Source organism: Arvicanthis niloticus, chromosome 1 (genome assembly GCF_011762505.2).
Source record: "Arvicanthis niloticus isolate mArvNil1 chromosome 1, mArvNil1.pat.X, whole genome shotgun sequence".
NCBI classification, from domain to species: domain Eukaryota; kingdom Metazoa; phylum Chordata; class Mammalia; order Rodentia; family Muridae; genus Arvicanthis; species Arvicanthis niloticus.
Window position 1 is genome coordinate 119,099,710 of NC_047658.1, and position 21,346 is coordinate 119,121,055.

A 21,346-nucleotide genomic window follows, 5' to 3' on the forward strand; every position below is an offset into this window, starting at 1 on the left:
ACTTCAGTCCCTCAGTGTGTGTGTGTGTGTGTGTGTGTGTGTGTGTGTGTGTGTGTGATATGAATGCATATGTGTGGTATATGTACACACCTTAGTGTGTAGAGGCAAATAAAGGATGCTAGTGTTCTGGTCTATCTATCACTCTCTGCCTTATTCTCATGAGACAGGGTCTTTTGCTGAACTCAGAGCTTGGCTGATGACCAACAATCCCTAGGGATTCCCCTGTCTTCCCCTAATCATTGCTGCAATGCTAGGGTTACAGGTATGTAACCATACCTGGCTTTTTACATGGGTACCAGGGATTGAACTCAGGTCCTCATGCTTGAGCAGCAAGCTCTCTTACGCACCAATTCACCTCTCCAGCCCAAGAACACAGTTTTTAAAAACATTGTTATCACCATATCTCAGCAGAACAGCAGAAGATGTTCACCTGCCTGGCATCTTTCATGCTTCCCTGAAGTCTAATTTCCCCCTTCCCTCTCTGCCAGTGAGTCCAGGGAGGTGACAAGGGCAGTTCAGAACCTCTACCTTAGGGTCTTCATAGTCCAACAGGCTTTGGGTGTCCCCTGCCCCAACCGAAGACAGTGAGAACACGTGAGCCAAGTTTCCAGTGCTGAGAAACAAGCCTGTTGCCTGCTTGCCAGTGTGGACAATGTGCCCATTAACATTTGCTGAACTCAGCTTCATGCTGGGAGCTGGGGCGGGCGTGAAGGAGCTAAGTAGACATGGAATGATATAGAAAGTAGAAGCAGCGTGACGTTTCCAGAGCAGCAACTCACCCATGACACAGCTTCTGCTCTCAGGACATTCTTTTTTTTTTCATGATTTAGAAGAGGGACTTGGGGAGAGGCAAACAGTTATTTAAACCATCACTGCCAATTATCAGCTACATGACCTGGCAGTGTAAGCCTAGCCAGCTATACCCTGGTACTGGGCACATTACGTGGTGCACATGGACTTGTTTTGGAGGGTGATGTATGTGAAATATTGAGGACCTGGAACATGACCACCACTGTTATTACCCTTCACCCTGAGGCTCCGATCTCACTTCTCTAGTTCAACCCCAAGTAGATCTGAGAGTGCAGAGGATGATTAATTATATATTCTGTCCTGGACATCATGTGATTTTTGAATCCTCTCAGCCTTTGTCTCTGCACAGGAACAGTCCCACTCCCCCAAGGCCATATGCTCTCCTCCCCACCTCCCCACTATTCCCCTTAATCATATCAGAGCTGCCTCTCTTGCACAACTTCGCTGCTGGTTTCCCTGACTCTGCAAACATGGCATCCTCTGTTCCTGAAGAGGAGATGTGGGCTCCGGTTGCCATGGTAACAAGAGTTTCTTTATATGAAAAGACTCCCTTCTTGGCCTCCAAACCTGCTCAGCTTGCACCTACTTTGCAGCTACCAGACTGTAAGATGAGACGGTACTTCACAGAGAATAAAAAACACTTGAAATAAAATTCCCAAGGAATTTTATTTATTCCCAAGGAGCAGGAGGGAGGCTTTGCCTCCACGAGAGCCCAGCAGCCAGGAACACTGGCTTTTCTCTCACACCTTTGCTCTTCCACTGAGGATCGAGACTACAGAGTCTGGAGAAAAGTCCAGGTCTCTTCTTAGCATCTCACTCACTGGGAGATCTTAGACAGAGTCTTGGTCTCTGGTTGAGGAAAACCATCTGTTCTAGCAGATGTTACAAAGCAGAAGGAATATCAGATTGGAATTAAACATGAGATGATTTGAAACTTCGCCTTGGAGTTAGAGATGTACCTGTACAAAGTGAGGATATGACCACTCCAAGGTTTGGTTAACGGGAAAGTTCTTACTGCAGATATGAGGGAGAGCACAGCCAGAGGCATCTGGAAGATCCCAGAGCAGGGAAAGTATTAGACTAAACATGGCCGGTAGACTGTACAGGGCCACCAGAGGAGAGATGAGGATGGGTAGGGGGGAGTGAGAGAGGAAGAGACGAGAGAACAAGAAGGAGAGAGGATCGGACCACTATAGCAGGGTTATATGGGAATGAGAAGTCCGTGAGGGAGAGACTTAGGGTAGGGGCAGGATGAGAAGAGCTGAGAGGAGGCAGGATGCCAGCAGGGACTCTAACAGGCACTTGCAGGGCTTAAAAGCCTGGAGGCCAGCTGCACTGTGGTATGCTAATAGTACTAGAGTTAGCCACTTGTCACCAGTTTCTTCTGGACCTGGCAGCAGCTCAGTTGGGAGAGTCCTTGCCTGGCATTCATGAGACCTTGGGTTCTATCTCTGCCATCACACAAACAGATGTGATGCTGCACACCTGCACACTTAGCACTCTGCGGGTGTAGGGAAGAGGATGACAAGCCCAAGGTCATCCTCAGCTGCACCGTGACTTAGAGACCAGCTTAGGGTACGTGAGACCCTGTCTCAAGGAACAGTATTTATTTTAACATACTCAGTTTTCCCTTTCAGCGGAGTGACCTCAGGCAATTCTCACCTGCTGTTTCCTCAAGGGTATAAAACCGTCAAAGGACTAATGCATGATCACAAGAAGAACCCATTCAAGGTTCTGACTCTGTGAGTGCCCAATGTAATAGACACATATATGCAGATATGTCTGGGGGTGGGGAAGGCAGATTGCACCCTAAATAGACAAGATGTCCCTATATTTATCATAGAAATAGCACAGAAAAGGGCTGGTGATAAGTCCTTTATAAAACTCAAGATGCTAGAAATCATACCTTCACGTGTGCATCCCAGGGAAAAAATTCCTCTGGGGTGTTTCCCTACTGATGTATGCAAGGGATGTTCACTGTTAACAGAAGAAAGTGAGAAGCAATATAAGGGCCTCCCTGTGTATGTAGTTGGAGCGTGTTGTATACAGACTAGATTGAAGTACTTCAATGGCACATTTCAGAACACAGGGTGAAAGTTTAAAACAGTGTGTCCCATAACATGTCACACATGTTGTTTATACCCTGTGCACTCTTTATTTTTTTTTTTTTTTAGAAATAAATGTGAACCTGTTACTCAGGTTTTTGTTTTGTTTTTGAAGAGTTATTTATTTTATGTATATCTTCAGACACACCAGAAGAGGACATTGGATCCCATTACAGATGGTTTTGGTTTTGAGCCACCATGTGGTTTCTGGGAATTGAACTCAGGACCTCTGGAAGAGCAGTCAGTGCTCTTAACCACTGAGCCCTCTAGTTTTGGTTTCTTTGGAAAAACACAGAACTATTATAAGAATATGTCTTCATTTTAATGCCTGGTGTGGAATATGGGGCTCCTTCAGACTGTCTGCAATTTGCTCCTTGCTCTAGCAGAGGCATGATTTTGCCAGCTGCAGCTAAGTTTCTACAATTGTGTGATGTTTGAAATTTTAGGGACTTTTCAGACATTAAATAAATCCTAGGGCCCTGAGAGGCAGGGTGGATTTTGGTTGGTTGGTTGTGGTTTGTTAAGTAGTTGTATGCAAAGAAGAAACAACAAGAAGAAATTAGATATCCTGACGGCAAAGATCAAACTTGCCCCAAGGAACTCTATGCCCCTTATCAACAGGAAGTAGTCTAACTATAATGTCATGTCTTTCCGACCCTTGACTTTATTCAGGGATCTCTTTCCTTTGGTCTCTATTCTTTTTTCTTTCTTATCTAATGTTAGGGTGTTGAAAGGTGGGAGAAAAAAGGGTGGAGAATGGTGGAAGAGAGAAGAACCCACAAAATAGCCAAGATAGGTACACACTCGTGACCTTATGTGATCACACATGCTAAGCAGATAGGGCCTGCTAAGTACTTGGATGGGAGAATGCTCATATTCTAATACGGCCCTCTGTGCATCAATGAATTTTTGTGTAATAAAAGTAGAAAAACATGGAAGAAAAGATGCATCTACCATGCTGGTTCTGGAGGGTGGATGCCCTGGATAGCAGAAGACAAGGAATACTTTTGACAATATCTGTTATTTTCATTCTAATTAATAATTTTCTTATAGGCCGGGTGGTGGTGGTGCACGCTTTTAATCCCAGCACTTGGGAGGCAGAGGCAGGCGGATTTCTGAGTTCGAGGCCAGCCTGGTCTACAGAGTGAGTTCCAGGACAGCCAGGGCTACACAGAGAAACCCTGTCTCAAAAACAAAAAAACAACAACAAAAAAAAAACAAACAAAAAAAATAATTTTCTTATAAGATCTGAACAAATGTGGCAAAATGAAAACTGCTTAAATCTGAAGAGTAAGCATGACTTTGGCTTGTTAAAACATTCGTAGTCTGCTCTTGTGTGTTTATGATATTTATCACAATTCTTGAAGATTTTGTAATAGGGTAATAACAAGATTCATCTTTAAGGCTCAAAATGGCTCAGTGGAAAGGGGCTTGCCGCCAAGCTTGATGACCTCAGTTCTAGCTTCAGAATCCACATGATGGAAAAAGGGAATAGAGTTCTCTTACTGCTACACAGAAGCTGTGATGTCCATATTAAATAATTAAACAAGAACTACCTTTGAAGATAGCATTATTGGCATGGTTCTGTACTTTGTAAATTCTGTAACATTTACTACATTCAACTTTAGTGATAAATATAAAAAGAATGAATGAACGCATTGGTGGGGCCTTCGAAAATCACTCATGGTGATGTGCCCTACCAAATGTCTTCTTGCCTTTTTTTGATTGAAAAACTAGGGTCTCAATCTCTGTAACAGTGCTCAATGGTAAATCTGTTGGTAAAGAGATAGGATTCAAGAGAGGAAGGAACTTTCTGAAACAATAGTGCTCCTAAGACACAGAGCAAGGATCTGAGCCCAGATGGAGACTATTCTGGACTCCATCACTCAGCCACCCAGGGTCACTCATGCCTTTGTGATGAATGGATTAATGTTTCCTGAGCCATACCCAGGTCAGCTGCTCTTCTGTAAGGAAGTGGAGGTGTGGGACCTTGTCATAATTTCTAGATACCACCCAGCTTGAAGACCCAAGTGTTAAGAATCCTATCTATAGGATGTAGATGGTGACAGAAAAGCAAACGAACCTCAGAAATGGAAAGGAGGGTGATGACCGCTCTACTGAGGCAGGGTAGCCAGCCAATCCAGGAAGATCTTGGTTTTGTTTTCTAAGTACTAAGAGTTATAGCCAGGGTCTAGCATATGCTAGGTATGTAAGTGTCGTGCCTGGAACCACATCCTCAGCCCATTGTTTTTTTTTTTTTTTTTTTTTTTTTTTTTTTTTTTTTTTTTTTTTTTTTTTGGTGTTTTGTTTTATTTTAAATAGACTGGCCTTAAATTTTGCTGTGTGGCCCAGGTAGGCCTTGCACTTGCGATCCTCCCACCTCAGCCTCCTTAGCTAGGGTTTCAAGTGTCACCACCATGCTTGTCTGAGTTAAAGAGGTTACAGGATCAGTGGTTATAGAGTCAGTGACATTCAGGTTAATGACCCTTCAAGAAGGTGCTTTCTTGCTGATCTGCTGAAACATATCCACATGTAGCAAGACCTGCCTCTGTGCCTTGTGGTTGAAATGCATAACATCATATGAGGGAATGTTCTGAATCCCATCTGGGCTAGGGAGATGGTTGCTGAGAAGAGCTGACTGATCCTCCAAAGGACCCAGGTTTGATTCCTGGCACCCTCATGACAGCTAATTATAACTCTAGTTACAGGGGCTCTGAGACCCTCTTTTGGCCTCCATGGGCACTGCACACACATAGTACACAGATATACACGCAGGCAAAACACCCAAATACATACATAAACCTCAAAGGGAAAAAAAACTTAATTATTTCAATTACTAGGAGACTCAGAGAAATTACGTTTTCAGCCCAAGGTCACATGACTTGGAGATACCTGAGAGAGGATTGCACCCAAGCTTGCTCTCCAGATCTACTCTTTCCAATATAAGCAGGTGACTTCCACACATGCCAGGACGCAGAAATTTCAGAAGATGCCATGAGCAAAGGCCAGGAGGTAGGATGGGCTGGTGTGTTGGACTAGACTCAAGAGTTTAAAGTCAGGAAGGAAACTGTCTACAACTTGGCCATCTATGTGAAGACTGAAAGGCTCAAAGGTTGAAACTACTGAGCTAAGAGTATCACCTCCTGGGGCCTGTCCCCACCCACTGGCTGGTGTGGGGGTCGGGCTGCAGTGAGGCTTTCCTGGGATGCTGGGGCAGCAGTTTCTAGGCAAACAAAGCCAGAGTGTGGGCAAGGGATGAACAGTCTCCCTGCTGTGGAGGTTGGGGGCTAAGGATGACAAGACCTTTCTAAGGCAGCTGAAATCTCCTTAGAGAAGGGTATCTTGATGTTGGGGGCCAGAATCCACTAGAAGTAATGCTTATCCCACCCCAGCAGGAAACACAGACCTCTCCAGGCTGGACCAGAGCCCAGGGTTCTCTAGGCCCCAGGAAAAAGTCCTAACTCAACAGCCAGGCTTATAAGCATTGCTCCTGTGTTCATAGACCCCATAATCCAATGGTCCTCCTTTTATCCACCACCTGGCTTTACATGAAGTCAGAGATGATGCCAAATTCAAAGAGGAGCTAGGGAAGGACTGAGGGTGCACAATCTGATGTTTCATGACCACCATGTGTCAGTAACAGTTGGGGTCTGGGAGTCACCAATGGCCACATATATCTGTGGTTCAGGTTCCAGCTAGGCCTAGGTAATGGAGGTAGCATCTGAATGCCCACCACGAACTCCCTATGTGTGTGTGTACATATGTATCTGTAGCTCTATCTGTATCTGTATACATATATATATTGCAAGTGCTCATTCATCTCTGTTAGGGACCCATGACATCTAAGGTTCCAAATGAGAGAGTTGAGGCTTAGCAGCATGTAATGACCTCTCCAAAATAACAGTTACTAAGCAACGTGTCCAGAATTAGATAGCAGGAGGCTCTGCATCCAAAACCATACTCTGAGCTACCTGGCCATATGGTTATCTTATACAACACTCTGTAAGTCACATTGTGGATGCCTCCGTGACAGCTCCAAGTCTTTCCAGTTCTTATGTCTTTAAACTCTCAGTCTGGGAGGTGTTGGTTATTTATTCCTGTATGGATTTCTTTTCCTTAGCCAGCTCTGGGCCAGCCTGTCCTGGTAGAGATCACAGATGACTGTGATCAGTTGAAAGTACCTCTCAGGATTTAAAACAAGGTACTTTGAGAAAAGTAAAGATGAGAAAGAATGATGTCTTAAAGATAAGTGGGCTTTCTCAAGGATAAGGAAGTAATAGAGGAAACAGAGATTCTATTCAAAGACTCATGTGTCTGCCTATCAACCTAAGCTAGCTAGCATGTACCTTCTCAAAGGGTGAGTGGTTAAGATCCAGTTGTGTAGAACAGTAACCTGCCACTCCTACTGTTCCCCTTTCCCATCCACACCTTCCCTCATCAGTGAGATGGTACAACAGGGAACTCGTATGATTCTTGGCAAAAAATTCTCTTTTTTTAAATTTTTTTATTAGATATTTTATTTACACTTCAGATGCCATCCCCTTTCCCCATTCCCCCCCTTAGAAAATCCCTATCCCATGCCCCCTTTTTCTTTTTGCATTTATACATTTTTTTAAAATAATGTTAATCATAAGCGTTATAAGTTTGGAATTGTTCAATCAGAGGTGTAACCCACTGACCAACCTAGATATAACAACTATCTTTGACTGGTGGAGATACATGAATATCTGCCTCCCTGTCTCCCCCCTCTTTCTCTCTTTCATCACCTAGCTTCTCCTCTCCTTCATCTTCTCTTCTTATTCCTTTTCTTCCTCTCAGTACTCCTCGTACCTTAGCTCCTCCTACACATCACCCTTCCTGTTAAAATGAAACTTTTCTCTCAAAATACAATTAGAGCATAATTATGCCAATTTGTACCAGTGAGGTACAAGATAGTCCTAATACCCCGTCCATTCTTTTGTTGACTAACCAGCACCTCTGCCATCTATCCTAACTAAAACATTTAGTTCTGAACCTGGCTTTAGGATGAATGTCAGCTGACGACCATCCACTCAAATCTTTTCTCTTACGGTAAATAGCTGTAAGTTTTCAACCCCGTCAGAAATCCAGAATGACTGAGTTAACTATAATTGTGGGAAGCACAAAGCATAGCTTCTAAAACTTAGCCAATTTATAGAGACCTCTGAACATCTGAAAAGCCCCTATACTACCAAACGTTGGAGCTTCAAATCTTCAGCCTTCTGGCCCAGAATCATCTGACAGACCTTGGTGATACAGGATTATTAAGGACTGATTACTCTGTTGGCAAAAAATTCAAACCTCAACTTTAATACTGAGAGTGCAATGTTGCTTTCTCAGACTCTGATTATCATCAGTCAATACCTCTCCTTCATACAGAGTCCATAAGTCTTCCACATGAGGCTGGCATTCACTTGATGGAACATTTGTCAAGGCCAAAGTATAAGGACTGCTTGGAAAGTTCTGAAGAAGTGTGAGGCGGCCACCCCAGGCTCTGGCAATCAGTACCACTGTTTGGGTGATGGTCTGCCTCGTGTGTACCACTCCAAGTCTGCTCACCCCAGCCTCCGCTTCTGGTTTAGGATTTCATTTGTTCGTTTGTTTTGTTGTTGTTTTGATTTGGTTTGGTTTATTTGGTTGTTGTGTTTTGTTTTCTTGAGTTTTGGTTTTTCAAGACAAGGTTTCTCTGTGTAGCTCTGGCTGTCCTGGAACTCACCCTATAGCCTAGGCTAACCTCTAACTTGGATCTGTCTGCTTCTGCCTCCAGAGTGCTAGGATTGAAGGTATGCAACACCACACCCCACTATGACTGAGTTTGTAAATTCTGGAATCTCTGGGAGAGAGGAGTCAGCGCCACAGCTTGGAAGTATGCAGGCTTTGGAGTCAGGCTGAGGTGGATCCAAATCCCTTGTCTTCTAGTTTTGAGCCTCAGTGGGTTTTGTCAACCTAACCTCTGCCTGAGGGATGTTAGGCAGTGAAAGAAAATATAGACACCCCAGGCCTGCCTTAGTAACCACACTGAGGATATTTTTACATAGTCATGCTGAAATCTGAGGCCCTAGAAAATGTTTTTTATAACTCTGTTGGTGGTGATGCTTGACCTAAAACACCATTTGTAATCTTTATCTATCCTCTGAGGTGTGAAGAATCCTACATGCTGCTGCTGAGGTGTGAGTATACGTGGTTCCAGTGGCTTCCCTTCTACCTACTGAAACACTGCGTCGTGAACAGCATCATGCCAACTTTTAAAACTCCAGACCATACTTATTCATGCTGATATGAATGCAAGTTAGCAGAGCCACTGTAAACATCAGTAGGAAGATTCCTCAAAAAACTGTAAATGAAACTACAATACTCCAGGGTACATGCCCAAGGGACTCCGTCCCACTACATAGACACTTGTACATTCTTCTCAGAAAATGGAACCAGCCTAGATGCCCATGAACAGATGAGAGGGTAACAGAAATGCAGTGTATATACACAGTGGAAATGTTACTCAGCTGCTAAGAAAAATGAAGCTACAAATTTTTCAGAACAGGGAGAACTAGAAAAGACTATATTCAGTGAGATAACCCAAGCTCAGAGAAAAAGCACATACATTCTTTCTCATACACAGAGCCTTCCCTTTAATCCGTGTGTGTGTGTGTGTGTGTGTGTGTGTGAAGTTGTGATATGGGTAAAGACTCTATGAGACTAGATAGGAGACCATTAGAAGAGAAAGATGGGTTGAGAAGTGTGAGGTTGGCGTCAAGTGACATACAAGTGAAAAGGCAGCTATTGGTAGGAGAAGCCAGGAGAAAAATAACAACAAACTATTTTTCGAGTGCCATATTGAGGGGCTGGGGAGATGGCTCTGTGGTTAAGAGAACTTGCTGTTCTTGAAGATAACTTGGGTTTGGCTTCCAGCATCCACATGACAGCTCAGAATCATCAGGAACTCGAGTTCCAGGAGATTCAGTGTACTTTTCTGGCCTCAGAGAGCATCACACATGCACAAACATTCAAACTCATAAAATAAAATTAAGTAAAAATGTTCAAATGCCATAATGAAATTTAGTTATTTTCAAGCTAACAAAAAAGTGTAGGTATTATTCTAACACAGAGAAATGCCATAATTATCCATTCATGTTCTTTTAATTTTTGGTATATACGCGTGTGTAATATTTTTACCATTACAATTAAATGTTAGAATCTAAACTCCAGCTATCCCAGAATGTGGTCTTATTTAAAAATAAAGTGTTTGTAGAGTTTATCAAGTTAAAATGAGGCGGGAGAGGGGGGATGGCAGATCTTAATCTAATATTACTGGTGTCTTCATAAAACCACACAGATGTAGTGCCTAGGGAAAAGGGCTAAGTTAAAGTGAAAGCAGAGACTGGAGTGGTATTTCCCTATTTGTTTTCTGAGACAAGGTCTCTTGCAGCCCAAGCTAACCTTGAATTCAACAGAACTGAAAATGGCCTTGAACTCTTACTCCTCCAGAGCCTCCACTGCCTGAGTGCTAGGATGACAGTGTTCACCACCGTGCCTAGCTTATGCAGTGCTAGGAATCAAGCCTAAGACTTATTGCATACTAGGAAGGCAGTCTCCCACCTGCGCTCCAGCCCCAGCCCTGGAGTAAGTTTTCTACAAGCCTGGAGCACCCAAGATGGACACAAACCTGCAGAAGCTAGGAGACGAGAACACACATCCCTCACAAGAGACGGTGGGACACTACATCACCCATCTCTACGCTCATTTTTAGGCAACAGAAATTCAACAGCAGCTCAGAGGAAGAAGGCTAGAACTCTAGAGAATTCTAGAAGAGAGAACAGGAACCAGAAAGATGGAGGAACATGTCTTCCTTTACTTCTGGATGTTTGTAGGGTCTATAAGCAAGCAAGTCCTTCTAAAGCCAGAGTTTTGTGACTATGTTGATCTGGCTAGAGCTTAAACAGCCTCATAGATGTTAGTGACTAAATATTATCTTAGAAGTCTGGAGGGAGCCACAGGGTCTGTCACAGTCCTGGGAGTTGAGGGGCCGATCTACTGACTACATTTACCTTACCTGAGAGAGGGTGGAGATTTTCTCAAATTCACAGTGCAAGGGGTAGAGCTTAGTGTTCTTGGCAGACCCCAGTGGACCATGTGCTCCCAGCCACGCCACCAAAAACTGCTCTGAACCCACCTGTGCCTACTTCTTAGCACTCCCACCAGTATGCTGACGGGCCAAAATGTCCTCTGTGCTTCTGAGAATTAACAGCTTCCTTCTTAAGGACAAAAGGTGAGCTGCATGAAGATGCTGGGTGAGACTTCTCGCCTCTTTCTATTCTTTCTTAATGTGGTTGTTACAAGTTTTTTACAATAAGGATGACTAATGTTTACATTGCTTCTGAAGTTTCACTTGAATTGGATGGAAGTGGGGAGAGCTGGTAGAAGAGGCCAGCTACTGTGGCCGTCTTTGTAAAGTCCCCGGCCCTGTCCTGTCCGCAGCTTCAGTTTGTCTGTTATGAAAGGGGACCAGCTGGGGGCTAGCTGAAGGAGCTAGCGGGCACTCCTGTCCCTCACAACACACTCCCTTCCCACCATCCCATCTGCCTCTATCATGACTGCTCCCACTAATTGGTGAAAGTTTCCCACGGCAGCCTTGGTTCCGAAGATAAAAGATTAAACAGCACTGAATTGCATAATAAACACATGATACTCTTTCTTCTTTTCCTTCCTTCAAGAAAAATCTGAAGTGGTCTAGGTGGCTCAGCTGGCAAAGGTACTTGCTGCCAAGCCTGACAACCTGAGTTTCATCCTTTAATCCCCAGAACCCACATTGTGGAGGGAGAGAACCATCTCCTACAAGTTGTTCTCTGACTTCCATACATATACTGTGGTTTGCTAACACACACACACACACACACACACACACACACACACACACACATAGACACACCATAGGGCAGCTATTCTCTGTGCCTGGAAAATACCATCTTCCCTGATACCAGCATCCACAGATATGGGTTACCCAGGATTCTGCTCAGATGCCCTTGGCGCTCTCAGCTGCATCTCTAATCTAGGTTGCTTTATCACTTTTTTTTGGATTACTTTCTGAAAAAAAAAATACCATTTTAAAATGTATTTATTTAGCGTTTTTTTTTTTAAACTTCTGTAGCTTAAAAGGGTATTTAACTCATAATACTGGAGTCCTGAGTGGAAGAAAATGCTCCACAGTGGCAGGGTCGCTGAGGCAGGGCAAGATGGCAGCCATCAGAGGCTCCCCTGAGGGCAGATTCCAGCCTTGGTTTCATTCCTACCAGCCTTCCATGCACCAAGCCAATGAGATCTCACCCAATGAAGCAGATAAGAAAACCAAATGAGTAATGATAGACAAAGAAGGAATTTCTGAAATCACAGACGGGCAGCCATAATTATAATAACTGATTTGGGTAAGGGCTATCCATGTTATGATGAGTTGGCAAAGGTTTGCAGGCATCAGAATACTTACGTATTTATGTGTCTATTCTCAAAGAAATCTACCTAGAAAACGTGTGTTAATCCCAGAGAAGAAAGAGAAAGTTTTAGTAGAGCAACCCAGCAGAAAGTGACCAGGCCAATACTGGTCCATCCCATGTGCTTCCTGAAGAGAGGTGCTGAGACCTATGCACATCAACCAATGACATCCCTGTCCAACAAGGCATGACTCAAATCTGTCAGGAGAAATTGTCAGACAGGGTTAAGGGACATTTCACAGAACATCTGTTCTGTGTGCTTCAAGATCGACACCATGAAAGAGAAAGAAAAATCTGGTAAGGGCTGGAGAGATGCCTCCACCATTAAAGGCTAGGCTCACAACTGAAAAAGCTGGTAAATCATTGTAGGTGAAAGAGAATAGATGTGAGAACCACACACAGAATGTTGAGCAGAATTTTCTTCTAGATATTACCAGACTGATCCACAGAATCTTCTGGGTTAATTTCCCGATTTTTGTAAAGTGCGCTGTCATTGTGTAAGAGATTATCTTTTTTTTTTTTTTTTTTTTTCAAAACGAAAACATCTAACCCTAAATGGGACATCTTCAGGGAACATCACGAAAGGGGAAGCAGAAGAAAATGAAAGAGCTACAGGAAGAGGAATAGGGGTGTGAAATGCTGTCTTCTGGACGTGACAGGGCTATTGCACACATGAGCTCACCACAGCTGTAGTCATAAACTCAGGGTGAAGCCAGCAAAAGTTCCTACATAAATGGGAGAGGTACCCTCCAGGCCATATTGGCAGTCGATGGCTTCTACAAGAGAGAGAATCACTCTTCTAGAATGCGGTTGCTGTAGGTTTCCTACAGTGGACGACCCACACCCATGCACTTATAAGTGTCACTAATTGGAGTTATTGGTTATAACAGGGGGAGCAGGAAGCTATGGGGAGGTATTGCAGAGGAAAGGAGTGTATATATGACCAGATTTCATTTTATGCATGTATGAAATTCTCACAAAGGGGAAAAAAAACTAATGATGGAGATGACAATACATGAATATAGTTCTAGCTTCTTGGAAAACTGAGGCCGGAGGATTACTTGAGCTCAACCTGAGCTACATAGTCAGATTCAGAGGCTCTGTTTCAAACACAAAACAAAACAAGCTAGCAATGAAATCTAAGAGACAAAACTAAAACATATTGGAGCACTTAGAGAGAAAGAGACAGTACTCCACAACCTAAAGTCCACTTTGAAAGAAAATGATAAAGCAAATGAGACGTGCATAATGGTTGGGAGTCTGGGCAATATGCTTTCTTCCTCTGACAAATAGCAGCAGTCGCTGGCCACTCTGGAGTTCCCTCCAGCCTGGATACTATTTTATGTCCAGCGTCTCATCTGGAAAGAAGACATTTCTCCAAGGAACTTAATTCTTGTGTCCAGAAAAGAAAAAAGAAAAGGGTAGAACTGGGTTTCTGGCAGCTCAATGATGAACTATCACCTCTGCCCTGACCCCAAGTCAGTTCCCCAGGTACCCCTCCAGGAAGAGGTAAGCACCCTAGCTAAAAGCATATTGTCATGCAGATAAAGCCCTTCCTCCTAACCTCATTGAGGAAGAGGCAAAGAGACAGGTAGTGTGTGGTGGTGGTGACGAGGGGCGCACAGGGCGGGATGCTGGTTAGCAGGTCTATCAGAAGCTGATGGCTCTTAACCTTCATCTTGCTCTGCTGTAAATGGGTCAGATCCATGCTAGCCTTGCCCCCACCTCAGAAAATACTTTGCTAGTGTCCTTCCTGACCCAGACAGTGACAGGTGACTTCCTAACTAAGGGTGGGATACTCAGAAGAGACCCTAACTCTGAGGCTTCTCCTCTTCCAACCTGCCTCTACTTCCCAATAGCCCATGCCTTCAGTTCCACACAGACCCCTTGGGCATCTGTTGGCACTGTCGGAGTGGCCTGGAAACATGTGGCTGGCTCTAATATTCTCCCATCATGAACACTTGTGGAGACCCAGGAGCTGGGTCTCTGGCAGAGAAAAGCAAGAGGTTGCTTCCCCATGCAAAGACCCTATCCCCAAGCCCTCAGGTATGCCAGGCCCAGCCCCCATAGCTCGCCCAACAGCTTATCAGTTACACTTATCGTTGGTCTACGTCAGGTGCCATTTTCAGGCAGGAGGCTGTCAGGCCACCGAACCTACAAGATGGCGGGTGGAAACCTAGGCCGTGGTTTGTTCCCCCTCTTCTGTCCCATGCCTCAGCTACATCACCTCTTGCTGAAGCAGCTGTGGGGCCCTCACAGTATCCCAAGACACCTAATATTTTTCTTAGTGTGTCACAGGTAACATTTCATGGAAATAGGATCTCTCACTGGCCTGAACTGTACTATGTTGGCTGGGCTAGTTGGCTAGCGAACCTCAGAGATCCAGATGTCACCGCCTTTCCTGGCTAGGATTACAATTGCATACCACCATGCCAGGCTTTTGTTTTCTAACTTGGGTCCTGAGAACCGAATTCTCATGCTTGTAAATCTAGCACCTTACCCAGTCCCAGATATGACTCTAAAAAAAAAAAAAAAAAAAAAAAAAAATCAGCATGAGCTACCACTGAGACAAATTTCCTCTGAGCCTCAATTTCCTTACCTTTAAAATGGGGATAACTGCCTCAGAATTGTGAGGATAGGGTAGGATAGGATAGGATAGCATAGGATAAACAGCTAATCTGAGACTCAGAAAACGGAAGTCCCTAATGATGGGTGGTTATTCTATTTCACTGGCTTGTATTTGTGGCCATGCTAGGCCAGGTTGATCCTGGTTTGTTTACCCACCTTCTTTACAATGATACTATTTTTGTATCTTGTATCTTGATGCCAGCACAGGACCCAGGGCAGAATAAATATGCCAAGATGGACCCTCCCACCGAGCAAGCTTCTGTTCATGCCTGGTGCCTCTTGAATTTCACTTTCCTGCCTGTTCTGGTGTTCATCTTAACTGCCAAACTCTCTGAAGGAGAGCCACCGCCAAGCAAGGGAGCCATACTATGTCTTCTGTATTGCTAAAGGTCTTCTGGAGCCACAGGACCCCAGGTCCCCTCCAGGCAGACCCTGTACTCAACAGTAAGCAAACAAAAGAGGGGGTGTCATTGGGGAAGAAACTTCAGAACTGGACAGAGTGCCAAGCAGGCAGGCCAGCCACTTACTCGTGGAGAAAAGGGCTCTGGGCTGCTCAGGTTCCGGCACTCAGTGAGTATGAATTTTGCTGAGTCTCTGAAATATGCTGAACCTCCTGTGCATCTATGAAAGAGAGTTGCTTTATGGGTAAACGAATTCACTCTGTAAATGGTGCCGGTTTAATGACCAAATCCTGTGCAATGCACAGGGTTAATTACCTTTGGCCTCATGTGACATGTTTCTAATATAACATTTTGATGTCACAGTTTGCTCAGGAGCTTTGGATGTAAGATCTAAGTTGACTTGATCACCTAGGCAAGCCAGGTATCGCTATCTGTGGCTAGCAGACCTGGGATTGGAAACAAGCCTGTCTGACCCCAGAGTTTTGGTTAGGATTGTGACACACTGTGTCCATCCTGAGGTTGGATTTCTACTGGATCTCTGCTCTTTCAACCTGTGGTCTCCAGGGACATATTTCGACGGCAAAGATTTTTAGATCCAACCTTAGTGTTCAATATGCTCCAGGAAAGAAACTTGCATCAGAGAGAAGGAACTTGACTGAGATCAACCCACAGAGTTAGTTAAGGTGAGAGCTGGTTCCCAAAGCCATCCTGACTTTACCCCTTCAAAGACTCCCCATCTTCCCCAGGTCATGGAGAATCCAGGCAGGAGGTGATAACCCAGTCTGTAAAGTGACAGCTCTGATTTCAATCCCCCCCCCCCCGTCTCCCGTCTCAAGCAAAATAAGGTGAGCATGGTGCCAATTCCAGCACTGGGGGGCGGTGAGCATGGTGCCGGTCCCAGAACTGGGGAGCGGAGGGGAGACAGAAGTCCCAGCACTGGGGGGTGGGGGGTTGGGGGGTGGAGACAGGCAGATCCCTGGAGCTAGCTGACCAGTTAGACTAATCTAATTCCAGGCTAGCCAAAGATGCTTTCTCAACAAGATGGAAGATTGTTGAGGAACAATATCTGTGGTTGAAGTCTGGCCTCCGTATAAATACAAACCAGAGCTGGATCACGGGGCATGAGTTCGTGTGTCATGCCTATTTCAAGGCTCACCAGAGAGATTTAAGGGTTTCTCAGACTGTCTTGGGCTGCCTGATATGGGGCCTTTATATCCAAGAATGTTCCGGGCAGCTGAGATTGACTCAACACTAACACCATAGAGCTGTTTCCCTTGCAGCCCGTCATGGAGGAGAAGGCTTCCTGTGGGCCTAGTTGCAATGCCTCTCTGACACACACAACCCTCCTCTTGGAGCAATATTTATCAGCCTTCCTAATGTTGCAATCTTTTAATACAGTTCCTCATATTGTGGTGAACCTCAACCATAAAATTATTTTCATTGTTACTTCATAACTGTAATTTTGCTACTGTTATGAATCATAAGGAAAATATCTATGTTTTCCAACGGTCTTAAGTGACCCCTGTGAAAGGGTCCTTTGACGTCCCCAGGTTGAGAACTGCCGCCTTGGAGAACAGAAAGAACAGCAAAACATATGGCTAGCATCTAGTGTCTAGTGACATTTCTTTGTTTCTGTGGCATTTATTTTTGTTGATGACACATCCGGGTTCTAACAACTTTCCCTGTGAGCCATGTGGATTCCGAGACCACTTTAAGACATCATTTAAGAAAGATTAAAGGGTGGTAGGTGACATGGAATGCCAGCCCACAGTGGCTTCTAAGTGCTAGTCTAAGGCCAGGCACAAGTCATTGAAATTGGTGTCTTCAGTCTATGATCCAGGCATAGCAAAGGTGACCTGGTTCTTAGATAGCCTTTTTCTATCAGACCCTCCAGCCCTGTCCTGATCAGTTAGTTACTCACCAGCCCACTGATACTTTCTCTTCCCTCTTCGTTTCTTTTTATGTTTGTTTTTTTTTCTTTCTTTCTTTGTTTCTTTGTTTGATTCTTTGGTTTTTTGTTTGTTTCTTTGAGTCTTTGTTTCTTTGTTTCTTTGCTATGTATATGGTTGTGCTACAGTACACACATGGGGTCAGAGAACAAGTTATGTGAATCTGCTCTCTCCTTCCACCATGTGAGTCCCAGGGATCTAATTCAGGTCACCAGGTTTGACTGGGCCGTTTTTTTCTTGGAACTCGCCACCATTCCCAACTGCTGCTTATTCTTCCTTGTCTCAAAGAAAAGCTTGGGGTTTTTAGCCTCAGAATCTAACAGCCAAAGCCTGGCTACATCATTTGCTTTCTTGTAAGGAAGTGAGGCTGGTGTGGGCAGCAAAAAAGGCCCTGACAAACCCAGAATGAACCCTGGGAGCTGTCAGCAATGTATCTCAATCCTCACAGATTATTCTGAAACCATCTACATCTGCCTAAATGTGCCAGCTCTACCACATGGGATGGCCGCTGGCGTACCAGCCATGTCAGTTGTCCCCTATCAGTTGTCATCTGTGGCCAGACAGCACAAGAAGCCAGATGACGGCAAAGCTTGTCCTGTGTCACTGATGCATCTGTGAGCTGTGTTAAAGGCAGGAAGAATGGGACACAGAATGGGATGGAAAAATGGACACATGCTGGATTTTAATCCCCCAGGTGAGGACACAGACATAGAAGATTAGTTTTTTGTCCTTTGTACCCAGAAACTGCTGGTCAAAGGACTGCCCAGTTGGAGGACAAAAAGGCACAGCATGATTATTGACAGCACAGAAGAATCATATCTTTTATTTTGATAAAAGGACAAAGCCAACCTCAACTGAGTCCACTGAGGTGACAAATTCTCTCTGATCGAGAAAGCTCCAATCTCCTGCACACGTCTTCAGGGAGGCTAGGCTTTACAAAGTGTACATGGTTAAATGAATAGAACCTTCTAGTATTTCTAGAGAGGCCTGGAGTGCATCAGTATGTAAAACTCCTGTGTTTGTGATATTTGAGGACATGTGGCCCTCAGAGCTTCTTGTGCACGTGGTGGAGCAACTACTTTCACTTCAAAGTTTAATTTAAAAATTCAAAGGAGACTGGAGAGATGGCTCAGTGGTTAAAATCACTGGCTGCTCTTCCAGAGGTCCTGAGTTCAATTCCCAGCATCCACATGGTGGCTCACAACTGTTTATAACTCCAGCCCAGAAGATCTGGCAGCCTTGCACAGACACGCAGTCAGAACACCAATGCACATAGAAATAAATCTCAAAAGAAACAAACAAAAACAAAACTAAGAAAATCATAATAAAAGTTCAAGAATTTTGATAATGTCTGTTAAAATCATTGGGGTATTTAGGAGAACTTCATGGTCACTTTACTCATGTCAGAGTCTTAGGCCAGAGAACGACCTTCTTAGGGCTTTGCTTTCCACTGGGAAAAGAAAGGGATTTGTGGATCTGAGAGTTTAGCTCACAACACAGCCTTTGCCCAGCGCCTGTAAGGACCTGAGTTCATTGAGGGTGTGTGCGTGAAGATTTGAGTCTTTTGATTCCTAAATATAGTTTAGAATATCAAAGATGGGCTGACAAGATGGTTCAGTGAACATCTTAATAAGATACAAATAAGAAACAAAACTTAATAAGAAAAATAGATTAACTTTTAAAAATTAAACACTTTTATTTTTTTGAGACAGGGTTTCTTTGTGTAGCCCTGGCTGTCCTGGAACTCACTCTGTAGACCACGCTGGCCTCGAACTGCCTCCCAAGTGCTGGGACTAAAGTCGTGAGCCACCGCTGCCCGGCTCAATTAAACAATTTCTGTACGTATGGAGCTCGGTGTCAAGGTGGGCCTTTTGCACACACTAGACAAATAGCCACAGAGCAGCGTCTCTAGCCTGAAGTATTATAATTTTAAAATAGTTACAAACTGCCTTTTCAGGACAGGAAAGACTTTATCCAGTAACCGGGAAAATGAGGACCAGGGAAGGAAGGAGCTCAGACATTTGGTGAATTAGAAACACTGGGTGAAAACTGCAGTTTTCTAACCCCACCCTCCCTGCATTTAGGGCTTCGAGTTTACTACCTCAGTCCCTTTCCCACCTTGGATGGTCAGAAAACTGAGGCACAGAATAGGATCCAGTAGATCTGTCTCCCTAAGTCCCGCTCACCCAGTAACACACAGGCCTTGCCAGGGCAGCCAGAGAAAGCCACATGGGACTCAGAATAGAGAGTTAGGTACCAGCCCTAGGCAGAGAAGAGTTCTGTAGCTCCCAGGAGAGATGGCATCCACCAACCCCTGGCATTTGCCAGCCCCTGACTCCCAGAAAAGAACCAAGCAAGGTTTGGACCACTCAAGTTTGAACACTGCTCCCGGACAGAAAGCTCCAGAACTCTCTCTCCTGGGCTTCACTTTCCTGCTCCATTTCTTCTTATTGTTCATCACTTTTTCTACCTTTTCTTTCTCTTTTCTCTTAACATCCTTTCCTCAAGCATGTGTGATCCAACACAGATCTGCCACTCCGTATGCAGTTCCACAGATCTGCGGGTGGGGCCTGCCAAATCAGGCAGAAAGGAAGGAACACTCAGGCCCTAGGCTCAGAGACTCAGCCTCCTAGACATCACCAAGAGGGAGATATAGTGTCACTTTATGGTGCAGTTTTCCTTACACCTGCAAAGCTTGTCCTCTCCGGACATCTCTCCATGGGACATAGACCATCAATCACTGATGAAAGAGAATTGACCAATGAGGGGCCTGTTCCCTGCTCAGAGTGACCGACAAATTCTGAAGAAAATAACTATTCAGAACCAGGATGTCCTCACCCCCTCCCTCATCACCCCTCTAACTGGGAGACAGGCATGGCGTAGGCCTTAGGCTCTAGGGCCTTGGTGGCACCATTTCAGCTGCCTCAAATTGGGTTTTGCCACCATTTATTTTTATGCTTTTCTTATCCCTTTAAATTAATTTCTGGTGAATGATAAGGTTTTTCCACTTACAACATAACCAAGTTTTCTTTCAAAAATAGACTTCTATCAGTAACTAAAAGCGGGTCAACTGACATCAACCCAAGAACAGGAAGGAGCCCACAGTACTGATACTGTGCACGGGGCCGGGTGCAACCCATACCTAAGGGTAGGCTCTCTGGAGCCCGTCTGCTCCTAAGGTCTTGCCTTCCCATAGGCATCACCCTTGACCCATCATCTCAGACCAAGGACCTATCAGCTTCAGCACAAAGGACTCCATATTCAGCTCAGCCTCAACCCTCATCCTTACTGGGAGGCAGTGGAAAGAGAAGGAGCTGGCTTGTTTGAGGACCCAGTCTTAGCGGTCAGCAGTCCTTTCCCTTTAGGACTTAATCCTGAGCCTGTGCTGGGCCTCTTAAGAAAGGCAGGGATGGTGGCACTGATGGACAGGAAGAGGCAGGAGGCCTTGCTGTCAGCCTGGGTAGGAGACTGATCTCCGAGAGCCAGTGCTTTGAAAATAGCTGGTCAAGAAAGGACAGCAAAAGTCCAGGCCTTTACTGTGCAAAACACAAGCCAATTTAACACCAACAACTGAGGGGGGCTTGGATGACATGTCTGAAGATCCAGACAGAAAGAAGACATTCCTTTAGAACTCCCAAGTGCTCATCACCTCTGACCAGCTTTATAGCCCTATGTCCCCGCCTGGGATCTCCTTCTGTAGGGCAGACCTAACTCATTAACCAATAAGTCTGTTTCTATATCATCTTCTTACCCCAAGATGTGAAAGCCCATCATGTACAGGAATTCCTAAGTCTCTGGGCTATTACCTGTTTCTGCTAGCTTGGCTTCTTCACTCTATGGCACCTCACAAGTATCTGTTGACCTTGAGCATTGGCTCCAGAAACCTGGCCCAAGATTCAAGACTACCTCAGCACTTGGAGACAGCTCAGGAACTCAAGACCCTTCTTGATAATTTG

The 21,346-nt window shown here is 44.7% G+C and overlaps 1 protein-coding gene across 3 annotated transcripts in view; it reads right to left on the bottom strand.

Annotated features, from left to right (window-relative positions):
• Positions 1 to 21,346, bottom strand: part of Cd6 (CD6 molecule) — a 40,357-nt gene that overhangs the window by 18,251 nt on the left and 760 nt on the right. The window lies entirely within an intron of this gene.